The sequence below is a fragment of the Prenolepis imparis genome, unplaced genomic scaffold (genome assembly GCF_030444845.1).
Source record: "Prenolepis imparis isolate NDT839.2.m4 unplaced genomic scaffold, iyPreImpa1.0 SCAF_4, whole genome shotgun sequence".
NCBI classification, from domain to species: Eukaryota; Metazoa; Arthropoda; class Insecta; order Hymenoptera; family Formicidae; genus Prenolepis; species Prenolepis imparis.
The window spans coordinates 9,526,144-9,539,992 of NW_028141162.1; the positions used below are offsets into that span (position 1 = coordinate 9,526,144).

Here is a 13,849-nt window from a genome sequence, read left to right on the forward strand (position 1 = left end):
CCGCGATAAGACTCGGCGTATCGGTTGCTCCATATATTTGATTCAGCACTCTTATCGCGCTATATTCCACCACGGATATTGCCACATACGGCGATTAGATGCTGGTCTTGCGCCGTGTGCGAAATGTTGGCGCTGATGATATATGGGATAAGATGATACATTTTCGATACAAGTCAAACGAGCTAAATCACAATGGCTGACGTAAAACTATTGCGTGTATCGGGGAACTTTCACCTTCAGCATTTTAACCAATAATAAATCGCAACGCAACCGTGTGTGCCAATATGGTATATATACTATATAAGTTTTGATTGGTACGGACTAAAGATTTATCTGGTATGCGTACATACGTTTTTATTCGGCCGCGCTTCGAATATATCGGATTTAACCGGATTTTCTTCTCGAGATGACATTTCGTCGAATGCACGCGAATGCTGTGAAAAACGCGCGCACGCCGGCATCTCGCGCCTATTTTCAGTTTTACGCCCTCCGGAAGCACCATTCGGAAGAATGCATATTGCGAGTGTTGCATTCGTAACAATGCGCGCCTGAACGGATTCGGATCGCGCTCGCGTTTGTCGCATTCAAAAAGGATCGATCGATCACACGCTAGCGAAAGTGTCAATTGTTTCGAATCGAAATTCTTGTGATTGCAATTCTGCGGGATATCATCTGTTTGGAGTTTGCTAATTAAACACGACAGAAATTTTTAACATGCATTTAACATTCTTGGGATGGATGGTAATTATATTAATTCGTGCTATTTTTTGCATATTTAATTATATCTGACACGTTCGAAATTCAGTTGGTTTGAATTTAACTGCTATTAAATATCGAAGATAACAGAGTTTAAGTATAAAATTACACTTAACCGATTTCTTTATTTAGAGCGGCGATCAATTTGTCCAATATTTCATTGAGGTCGAACCATGACTGAGATTTGATAGAGAAGATTCGTGATATTTTTCGATTAGATAGACATTTGATGAAAATGATTGACGTTAATGGATACGACGCCTTTTCTAATAGTTTAAAAGGAATTGTAAACGCAGTCAGACGAGATATACAATGACAGATGTTTATTTTGCGCGTGTATAATATTCAGCACAAAATGCTAAATACACAGGGTGTATGAAATATACATATCTCTCAATATATTTTCCGTAACTATTTATCTTTTTTTTTTTCTATTTGTCCCCCCGCGATACGTAAAATCCGTGCGGATTTCACGGACCTTGTAGGAACTGTCACGCGGCAAATTGTTTAAAATTCCGCGCCCGGTTGGCCGTTTGCTGAATTCAAAAGGCTGCCGGTATAAATTGCCCGAGCGCATGTACGCGGGAGCGCGAGCGGTTGTCGGTCGCGTATGTCCAGAAAATATCACCACTCCGGAATATTTTGGGATTGCTGTATACTCTCTCGCACGCGCCCGAGAAACGAGACGAGACGAGGGAGACCGATGGAACGAGTCCCCGGGCTCGCCCGTCCTCCCGGTTACCGTCGACGCGCCCGATGCAGCAAAATTCGCCCTCGTCCCGAGGCTCGCAGTCTGAATTTTATCGGCACGGCCGCGCCCGGATGCTCCCGCGTTGTGCCCTCGCCTCGGTTGGAAGACTCTCGGCATCGTGCTCTCTCTCCACGGCGTGTCCCGCGTATGTAATGCAATTTGCGAGCCAAATTCATCTCAAACTATTCTACCAGATGGATAAAGGGCAGCTTTACATTGCATCTGCATGGCTAAAGTCTGCCTGCGAGTTTAGTAATTAATTGCGGGAGATAGCCGGACGCGTGTCCGTCTGGACATTTGCGGATCCGTCTCGTCGAATCGATCTTTGTTGACTGAGAAATTGTGTGTATACATAATTCTCTCTTGACACACATTTGTCTCATTATCTTTAATAATTAGCGATTCGCGTAATTTATGATGATTCACGTGTGCCGCGGATTAGCATTGAGCTCGCTCTAATGGAATTAACATTGCGTCATGGAGAGATATAAAGAGAATTTAGAATTCAGGATCCATAGGCGTCTTTAGGAAGGTATTCAATGCGTAGCCAAACTTCCGTGAGCTTTGATACTAGCACTGGTTGATTACTTTTTCAGACGTTCTTATTAAATTCTTTCCTTACTGAGATGCAAAATTAACTGCTCTCACTACTCTATTCGCTCTATGTTAAGGAATTAAATGCAAAGAGAGAGAGAGAGAGAGAGAGAGAGAGAGAGAGAGAGAGAGAAGCGAGAGAGCGAGAGAGAATTACACTTCGGTACGACAAATTTGATTAATGTAAGTGCGACCTAGTAATGCTATATTATACTGTGTTCTCTGATGGTGACGTATCGTATATGCGATGTAATGCTGCAGTATAATAATCTAACATAATATAACTAGCGTGCAAGCATTGACATATATATTACATTATCATGAGAAATTTGTAAAATTAATTGGAAGTAATTTGCATTGCAATTGGATGTAATTTTGCATCCGTAAAATGAATTTAATCAATTTATAATATTTACTATTTCCTGTGAGTGAATTATTAATACTATTTCTAATATTTACTATTTATTTGAGTGAACTCAAGCTTGCTATTTCTAATTTCTCATGATAAATTGCACAAGTATAAACACTTATCGAATCGATGTCCCAGAAGATGTGTGTGCGTAAGTTTTACTTTCAATACCTAAAACGAAAAAATCTCGTTCAAAGTGAAATCAAGCGCAGGAAACTTGAACAAGCCCGCGGAATAACGGGCATCGATTACGAACGCGCAGATTTCTCGGTGCCGATTCTGGAAAAAGAATCGGGATGACACGCCGTGTTCCCCAGGAGGATCCGGCTGCAACAAATCGCCTAATCAGGTGGATATATGACGGATGGAGAGGTGAAATTGGTTCCTGGCCGCGAGTAAATCTTGCGTGTGTCAAGGAGAAGGGTGCCGGGGCGAAGAGAACCTTGGGGAGGGGAAAAAAACGACGCGAGATCGATTTCCTACGGGATTTATGCCACTATTTTTTATCCCGAAGACGCCGCGCACTGCGTCACAGCGTCGGGGATGCTATCTTCTAACAGCGTGTGCCGTTTCTCAGGAGGCGCGCCTTCATTTCACTACATCCCCCTTTGCAAACGCGCTCGGTCTCGGACGTGCATGCCTGCGATCGAGTGATATTAATACGACAAAGTGCATCGCCCCGAAAGTTTTAATTAATTCGTCCTCGATGATACTCGGAATTCGGTCATGCGTGTGTACAACTTTGCGAAACTTTGCGTCCGCGTCCGAAATGGATTTTCCTTGGCGTGAATTAAAAAATAGTTCATCGAGTTTGTCCCGGTGTACTCTGGCAAGAACCCCGGGTCGGCCAAGCCTTTGTGCCCGACCCGCTTTTAATGAGACACTGTATTTTCCAACGTTACTGCGCGCACGCGGAACGAAGGTTGATGCAGTTAACCTTCGTGCATAAGATCACGCGAGTTTTTAATGTAATTCTCGTGCTACGCGCTAGTTTTCCCATTCAAGTATGCTTTTCATTTTGCCGCGCGACACTGAGGTACGCATTAGAGAATCTTGCTTCATACTTTCCCCATTTTTATTGTCGACATCTCAGTTTTATTTAAGTGTCAGAGAAAGTCCTAGGCCTTTGTATTCTTCATTTACGCACATTTGCTCTTTTAATTTTTGACAACATCCATTTTTCATCGATCTATTAATCGAGGAAGATTAAAGAAAAATTCTTATGATGAGAGAAAGAAACTAATCGTTATTAGAAAATAAATTAGAAAAAATTAACTTTTTTTTTATTTTGCGGTGTATAATTGTTTAATCGTTGAATTGATTATTCCGCGTACATAACATTTACGAAATGGAATTTTTTCATGCCCCACATACGCGAAACGCATTTATATATATTTTTCCCCGTCGTAAAACTCCGAATGCATCGTTCGAATATATTCGATATTCACGACAATTGCTTTTCCTTCGTTACTCATTCGCGGTAATCTCGTATTCGCGTATCCCAAGCGCGCGAACGCAGTTATCCCGATAACGTTGTTTAATAAACGGAGCGATCGATGACGGTATATAATATGATCTGCGGATCGAACAACGATTAATGCGAACGGCAAGTCTCTGCGCCGCATTTCCAGATATATAATACATTTCGATTCGAATTCGCGGATGGGAACGCGGCGGCTAACAGAAGAAACCCTCTTCGCGGAGGATGCGATTTATCACTCATCGATGAAAATGACCGTGACGGCGCAGCAGTACCGTATAATTGCGCGTATATTTTCCCGGCCCTCATCTAGTCGCTATCAGCGGCCACCGCGAGTCATTGATCGTACGCATCCTCATTTTCCGCGCGATTTTAGATCACCATTCGGCGTGTTTACGGTCCGTCAATAACTGCGGACGGTGATATTGGAAATTCTCGGTGACGAAGGTTATTGCACCATCGCCATCGTTCGCCGCACACCGCACCATCTCCCGACAGTCACTTCTCACCGCTCTTGTCTCTCTCGTATCTTCCCCCGTCCGTCGCACCCCTTTGCCGCAACCCTTGATACGCTCTCGAGATATAGAACTCGAAGTTTCTTCAATGCGGAAGTTCGCGATACTTTACCGGAGTCCATGTAAATCCTTTACGGCCTGATATTCACCCTTTTGCGTCATGCTTAAGTAGCGTGTTGCCTGGCTGCTGACGCTGCCCCTTGTTTGCGGCCGTATCTTTTTTTTTCTTCTTTTGCTCGCTTTTCCATTTCTTTTTTCTTTTTGCGTCTTTTTTTCTGGCTCGCGGCTGGCCGTTGCTGCAAGTTTATGATTCGCACATCCGACGAAAAAATCGCGTTATCTCGGGAAACACGAGCGAAATCCGGCTAACGTGATTCTTTTTCCTTCGCGGAGATTACGAGTCGCTCTTATGCGAGAGAGCGTGTGACATACATTAATCTTCGTGGAACGATACGCCGGCACTGCGCTAAAAAAAAGATCAAAGGTTCAAAAAATTATTTGCTAACCTTCAGCGAGAACAAACTTTTCTGCCTTGTTACACACACACACATATCCTCACACTCACATACATGAACTGCTGACGTTAATGATTTCAAAATATACACCGAAATACACGAAATATAACTGTAAATTGCTGACAGCAGAATCGTAATAAATATGTAATATGATTTAAAATTTCTATCTCATGTATCATTAAAAATATTACTTTTGATACATGCGTATTCTCGTTTAATAAATTGTTGCAATTTTTGTCAGTTTTTGTCGGGATATATATATTTTCGTTATAACGATATCTCGACTGAAATTAACGCAACGATATATATTCAATGACAAGAATTCAGACTTGAGACTTTAATGTGAAATGTGTGAGCCGTAAATACCAGGCTCTCTTTTCTCACCAGGCAGTTGCTCTTAACGTTTGCAATGGGTGCTTGATAAAATACCTATGTATTTTACCCTAACTCGTGTATCGACTTTCGCGCGGGTATAATGGAAGTCGGGAAACAACGGCGAGCATTTTCGAACGTAACCATTTTATTTAATTGCCTCCATTTTGCTTAACGATCGATACGAGTCGGTACTTCAAGTAGCTAACTTAGACGGTTTCTCGACGAAATTGGTTTCGCGACATAAATTGCAGAGTATCATTTAATCACCGATAATAATTGACAAACAACGATAAGTTCTCTCTTACGTAAAACATTTTATCTGCATGATATCGTATATAGACACACGTACATACGTGACTCAAAGAATATATCCGCGCGATCTAGATCTTGAATATCTTATATAAAAATTCGAAAAAACTGGAGAACATTCGTAGAATCCTTTGCCGATTCGTTTTACTTGCACTCATGAGCGTAAAAAAAGCGCTAGCGACAACTATAACGCGCAAAGATATTTGCTAATATTCTTTATTCGCCGTAGATTATACGTTGGACGTAAGAAAGAGAAAGATAAAGAAAGAGAGAGAGAAAAATCTTTTTGATATACGAGTGCTTGGCGGTATTTCTTTATTTATAAAGAGCATCATCTCATATTACCGGTTACAAACGTCGTAATTGATATACGGGATCGATTTCGACAGACGATAGGTTATCCGGATGGATTTAATAACAAGATGTATTGTATGACGACGATGAAACTTCGAGGAATAAGTTATGTATAGAATTGTTATATCAAATGATAAGCAGCGATTAGATAGGGATAAAATAGCAGATGATAGAAAGAGCGAAGACGCGATCGATTGATATTCTCGGAAGGTAACAATAACCGTATCATATTATTAAATCAGATTCAATGTCTATAATAAAGAACTTAAATAGAAAAAGTTTCGGCCGAGTTATTAGGGGTTGCTTAATGAAAATGAGAGTTATTTAAAAAGATATTAAAAATTTGCATTGGAGATGATAGTTTCTCACGATTCTTCTTTGAAAAGAGGAGAGCCAGAACTTTATCAATTATATTAAAATTTTGAAAAATTAAAAAAAATGCGCAAATTTCTCATCTTTTTCATCGACGATTTTCTTTCCGCAAATATCTTGTAATATATTTTAGAATACATTTTCTGTACTTGTCAGTTGAACGATTAATTCGAGCAAGAATTCAATATCATGCAGAAAAAAAATATATATACGATTTGCTACGAGAAGTTAGGTTTTACTCCAATTAAAGTTTAATTTATTCCGGAAGAGTTCTATTTTACGTGTTAAATTTATCTTAAAAACGATATAAATTTCACCAGGCGGTGTGCATTTACATGGCGACAGACTAAAAGAGAACATTTTGCAGCGATATTATCCGGATAAAAGTGTTTCCGCTCGCTATTATGCAAAACTGCTCTTTGTGTTTCTACTGTCAAACTAATTGAAGAGATAGCCGCATCTAAAAAATGATACATACAATTCTGTTTCTTATTAAAAGAGCGTTCTATTACACATTTATCGTAGAAGTGGCAATTACTGATTAACTAATTGTATTTTACATGTATGCGAAAGAATAAGCATTTGTTCGAGATACGCGTTATTAAAATGCATCTACTTTTAAAATAACATAAGATAGAGAAATATATATTGAAACAAAATTATGATGGAAAATATCGAAATTAAATTAATGAGATAATTTTCTAAATAGGCTATTTTCTTTCCTCGAATAAAAAAAAACGACTCATATATATATATGTTATAAAGCTTATATTTTATTACGATATCCATAATGTATGATATGCGTTACGGAGATCGCAATAAAGTCTAGGGGTATCAAGAATATTCGAGAAGCGACTTATTACAGATGGATAGAATTTTACTCAAGTTTCGTAGATGCCTGTCTTCCGTTTCTCTGACGCCTGTCGTAAATTTCTCGTGTCGCTTGGGATCTTCGTTAGAGATTTAGTAGGCAACGCGAGCCGAATTTCAGGATTATTCAATGCGCCAAATTTTAAAGTGTCAAGACAAAAATTGAAGTTATAATTTACATAAATATTGTAATTTGAGTGATATATTGCAACGACATGCGTATATTCGTATATCCAAAATCCGCTACGTGTGAAATAACGCTTACTAATTTAATTGTATATTTCCCAATCTGCGAAGAGTGACACAATTCCGATATTGAATCTTTATTGCAAGAAGAGAATTTTTCGTACAATTGCGCGATGAGATTTGTCGTTTGTGTTAAAAAAAAAAGAAGAAAGAGAACAAATACCTGACATCGCAAATATGAATGATTCCAAGTGATGAAATTGCGCCTCTCTCTCTCTCTCTCTCTCTCTCTCTCTCTCTCTCTCTCTTCGTTAGGCAACTACTGCTATTTAAACTCGTTTCGTACGCAGTCTCGTTCAAGTAATAACTTCATATTCAGGTAATTAGTCGCGCTCTGCTAAAATAATATGCGCAATTAAGTAAGGATGAACCTCTTCAAAGCTGGAGAGGCTGTCGTTTAGAAAATAATGTCGAAGATTTATCATCGTTTATTCGCGTCGCGAATTTCGCATGCACGAGGTTGTTCCAATTACAAGGTTGTAAGTTCACCTATCTTTAACATTTACGAGGTGTTGTAATAATTCATCATTCGTCGCGTGTCTATGAACATTAACTCGCGCTCTCGCGGATACAATAGAATAATACGATGAGCGGCAATAAATAATAGGCACGTAAGCGTAAATAATTTAGAGCGCAATAAGCACGTGCACTAGAATGGTGATCGCAGACAATAAAAACATGTATTTACCAATATAATTTATACGGTCATACGCGATAATATGGCGTGCTTTGTGCACTAACGATGATATTAATTTGTATCAAACTATACATTGTAGGTCGATATTATATTGTATGCGCGGACCGGACTTGGGTGAAGATAATATCGATTAAATATCTCAATGTGTGTGATCTTATAATTATCTCCAATATATAATTATTTTACACACTACTAATCTAAATCTAGATTGTGAAGATCAAAATTTTAAAGATTCTTGAATTTCTTACGATATATTTATTTTCGCTTAAAACCTTAATAATGACTGAATTCAATATTGATTTAAATACGTGTCGTGTAAAAATATTCGTTTAATATATTATTCATGTATGATCTGCAAATAGCGGTCGTTACGGATTCTGTTGGATAAAACTGCGCAATGACTTTCCAAGTATCCTTTCATTGATACTCATCGCACCGACATGATGTTCTTCGCGCGATAACAGCTTTTGCATAAGTACAATAGCCCATCTCCGTTCCGGTAGGAGAATTCCTTTCTCTCGGTACGTCGGCACAAATTGGTTTCCGCGAGGAAGTAATCTCGAACGGCAAAGTAGTTCGATGTCCTCCGCGGAAAAGTATCTAATGAAGTGAACGCGAGGAGAACAACACGGCTCGGGTAGCTTAAAGAGGGAAGTCATCGGTGAACAAGCAACAACATCGCGGATAACGAGCCAACTGTAAATCCCTTTGTCGCAACTGCAATGTACTCGGTGAAGAAGTTCGGCGACTTGCTGATTTCCGCCATGGCCCTCTCTTACCGCGAAAACGTATCTCAAAGTAGCGTATCGGATAGATCCTCCTCTCTCCTCTCTTCTCGGGGCAACTACCGCAATATCTACTTCACGTACTTGGAACACACGTAAACGCGAGTTCGACTGTCACACACATACACGCTAACACAACGAACGGTTACTCTCGAGAGCGACCATAGCCGAGGAAACTGAGAAATATTTTTCCTGAACGTGACAGCTCGGGTAACCGGGGCTGATCGTTCGGTGCTCGTGTAGCGGGTCTTCGTCAGCTGTGCACCTCCGTCACCTGCTCGTTCTCGTTTCTGCTATCCATATCGTTCGTCCGGATCACCAATGTGCTAAGGTTACATATACCTTTATGTCGTTTAGGCTAGAACGCTGAACTATCTCTTTCGTGAAGAAATGGAGACTGCGATATCGTTTCGAGAACATTTATCACTAAAAGAGACCTAAAGATACATTTTTATCTGCTAAGTAGGATTATTTTTAAACTTTTTCTCTTATCGGTATTTAAGATATGTCTATAGGCTAATTTTTAAAAATTACAAAATACTATTTTAAAAATTAAATAATCGGCAAAAGAGAAAATGAACAATATTTTAGATATCGTTGCGAGATTGTACGCTCGTATGTCTAATCGCGAAAATTTTTGTTTGCGACATTCACCGGCTCTGAGTCATTCAAACCAACTTTGGAACAAAAATTTGCGCCACGCGTGACTCAGCATCGGAAGAATGGTACGGGTTGTCGAGTCTGCGCGACGGAAATAGTCGGAAAACGACGACGTTGAGTCGTTATACCCAGCAGTTGAGACTCGAGAGACTCGTATGAGCGTGATAAATGTACTATTTCTGGATTGGATGATTGTCGTTTATTACGCACGGCTTCATAATAATTGTCCTTCCGCACGTCATTGCACGCCGCTCTCTCTCTTTATCTTCGTCACCTTCTCTTCCTTCGTGCTTCCGTTTTTCCAGACCTTTCGAAAATGCAAATCTAACAAATATACAGGTACAGAAACCACAGTGCAGATTAAAACTGGTGTCCGTGGAAAGAGCTACCTACCACGCGATATATGCATCGGAGCGATGGACTCCTGATTTTCGTTCGCACCTGTTTCTTTTAATCCTATATAAACGCGCGCTAGGCTCCGCCAGGTCTCCCCTCGCCATTTGTCATTTTGCCGGAACTGTCCGCTGACGCAAAATATCGTGCAGTCTTAACCATAAAAGTTTCTCTTAATGCTTAATTACTTTCTGCCCTGAAATATTTATGAAAACTTCCACAAGTAGATTCTCACCCTTTTCAAATAAAAGAACAAGTATATCAACGAAATTAGATTTACTTTGAAGATAATTGATAATGGGAAGAACAATATATAAATAAATTAGTATTTTACAAAAATAGAATAGGAACGAATGTGCTCCATAATGTGTCAATTATTTATTTATCCTGCCTAATTAAAAAGAATCGTTTACGCAGCAAATTCCGGTACGTTAATTGGTAATTCATTATATTTAGGATGTGGAATATTATATATTTCAAGTGATTTAATATGGAATTTTAATAACGAATTTTTTCCATTAATTTAATATGGAAAAAAAAGTATTTAACGCAGACATTCGCGAAAGATAAACGGAAAATATACGGAATCGTAGTGAATCATCAATAAAACGTATCTGTGCTCTATTACCGATCGTTAATTATTACATGTCCGCGAGGTATTGCTCGTTTCGATGAATTTTTTTAAATCTAAAAAAATACGGAAGAAAAGGAGAGAAGAGAAGCGTTAGATATCCGCTGGATTATATCTACAATTCCTTCTTAATTATAAAACGCCAGCCCGTTTCTCTCAGCGAGTCGTTCGTTTATACCCGAGCGATGCTGCGAGCGAGTTCGGAACTGGGAGTTATGCACCCCTTTCCGTGGTGCCAGTAGGACCGTAATTTTCTTCCCTTTCCCTTTACTTGTTCAGCATATCGGACGTCGAAGTTTTAATGAATTGGAAGAAAGAGTTTACAAAAGCCGTGAGATTAATACCGTTGTCTTGAATTTTAAAACTGACTGCGACGTAACCGCAGCCACTATCATTTGTAGCTATTTCCACGCGATGCGAGAGCCCCTCCGAGTTATTACAGTTAATTGTGCTGAATATTCAAGCAAGAGATCACACGTACCAAGTAGATTGTCCTATTCATCAGAGAAACCTGAAAATATATACATTACGTGAAATAAAATTTTTATCGAATTTTTATAGAATTAATTTAATTTTTTTATGGAAACGATTTTTTTTCCAAATTATGTATAGTAGATTTTAACTTTCAGAATGAAAAAATAACTGTGTCATAAACTAAATATACTATTTCCAAATGTATATCAATGCTGAATAAATAATGCAAATGCAAACTGTAAAATGTCATTTATATTTAAATTTTTTAATGAATAGGTCAACTTTGTTTTGGTTTCTCTGAGATATTAGAATAATCTGAAAAGCTGCAGAGACAAAATATGTTTTTATTTTATTATTGTAAGTATCGAAACATCATTAATCATTTCTACATTTATAAACTTGATTCGAATTTATATCAGTTTGTTTTTATTGCTGATGAAAAAGAACATTGAGAAACTATACGGACATAATCTCATTATATTCTCGCGTATTTTGTAATTTCGTTAATTTCACTCATGGGTATCTTGTGTAGCTTTGGGGATGCCTCCCAATCACCTATATTCCCCTTGAATGTAACATTTCGAACGGAGGGGACGGAGACGCAGCTGCCTCTGTGCATTTCTAGTAATCCCGCAAGGAGGGAGACCGTGTACAAACCCGAGATCAGTAGCATGTACACGTTCGTGAGTTACGGAGCACGCGATAATTGACTTACATTACAATGCAAATTACCGTCGTCACGTCATAGTGCAAAATACCATTTTAATTCTTACGTACCAGCTACTTTTCATGTATCCGACTGCAGCCGTTGCTGCAATTATGTCCGTTATAGCAGAATTCTTTCGCGCATCCAGATTCCGCGCGTTTGCGAGTTTTCAAGTTTTTTTCATTAAAAGCTACTCTCGTTACTTGACCCGTTAAATCATACATTTAATGAAATGCACAGATGCCAGGATTATCGATGAAAAACGCGCGCGACATTGCGTGTAGGTACACATAGGAACGAGATGATTTATACCGCCGGCGCTTATTCACAGCTGCGTCATATTCGAAAGAGGGTTTTAATTGGCTCGCGTGTCTGATATACAATCGCGCCGAATTTTACGCCGCTTTAGCCGCCCTATCTGCTTTCCAGATTTTCCCTCCTTACGCTCACGTACCGGGTCCCGTACGAGCACGTGATCCACCTGAAAATGAACCCCTCGACGTTGAAAAATATCGGTGCACTTAGTAAGCTTTGAACGTTCCTTCGGCTCTCCGATACCTACGCGGCCGATACAATTAAACTCGGTCACAGTAGATTCAGCGCCGTGAAACAAACCCTTTGGCAGTAGATCGGTAAATCGTCCCCGTTCTACCCTCCCTTCCCCCTCTTTTTTCGCCATTATATAGGAGCTCCGGGCGAAAGAATGAATGAATTCAAAGTCCCAAGCGTTTCTCGCGTTCGTTAAAAATTCTATACGCAGATCGGCGATTAACACTTGCAACGGTATATACGAGAGCGCGCGAGCATGGAATAATACGAAAGAGATATCGGATCCCGCGAGAAATCTCTGCATGCATCGTTAATGATCCGCGTCTGTTGTGCTTTACCTGCCGGAAAGTTAGGTGCGCATTCAACCTGACATTGCGTTTCGAGGTCGTACGAAGAATCTTGCGGTATATCTGTCGAGTAATATTTTATGCGACCCCGCTAGGAAATCACAGACCAGTTGAAGGCAATTTTCTTCGCGCAGTTGTGCTTCAATTTTATTTCTCGACTGAGGAGAATTCTCTCTTTGATGAAAACTAATGTGTTAACAGCAATCTTTATTTTTAAACCTCTTGAGTGGGAAGATACTTAATGAATATTATTGCGATTTATTCATTATGACGTTTCTGACGTAACGAAACGATGATAAAAGACATAATTGATTGATACGCGTTCTCTACTCTACGCGTAAATTGATATTGCTTTTTTTATAAAGATTCTTTTATAGAGAGTGTATTTATCCAACAAACTTATATATTATTTCAACATGAAGTAATTAAAATTATAATTTTTATTACATATTGTATTTGTGAAATAAAAAAAAATCGATGTTACGTTAAATTATAAGATACAGGTACACGATCTCTTGTTTCTTGCGATTCGTTCACTCCCTTTATTTATTTATAGCTGTGACGTACATTATTCTAAGTAAGCAGAGACTATGTCCTGCAATCTTCAACTTTACAATTTCCAAGTTTCGGTCTTACAATAGTGCTTCCGACGTACAATAATTCATTACCACGCTAACCGTAATTTCCTTGAATTTTAGCGTGAAATACGGAGTAACAAAAACTGTAACTTCGGTGTACCTACCTACGCTGTAGTATTCCGCCGCGCCGAGAATCGTCACAAAGCTTTTAACAATGAGGCAGAATTTCTCGCGATAGCTGAAATCTCTTCTGATATTTCGGAAATGTCCAGCTTCAATTCACGGTTAATTTTCACTGCAGATGTTTTTAAAAATTATTCACGTAATGTAGAGAAGAGAAAGAGAGGGAGAGGGAGAATTCAAGTGATTAATATCAATCATCGAAATTAGATGATGCAATTTATGTTTGCATGTTAATAAAATAGTTCCTATTACGATTAGCACTCACTTAACATTCAATAACTTTTAGGGACGCAAAGTGCT

The 13,849-nt window shown here is 39.1% G+C and overlaps 1 protein-coding gene across 1 annotated transcript in view; it reads left to right on the top strand.

The window, feature by feature from the left end:
* The window catches only part of Kek5 (leucine-rich repeat, immunoglobulin-like domain-containing kekkon 5 protein), a 211,029-nt gene that overhangs the window by 77,182 nt on the left and 119,998 nt on the right, over positions 1-13,849 (top strand). The gene's annotated exons all lie outside the window — the stretch shown is intronic.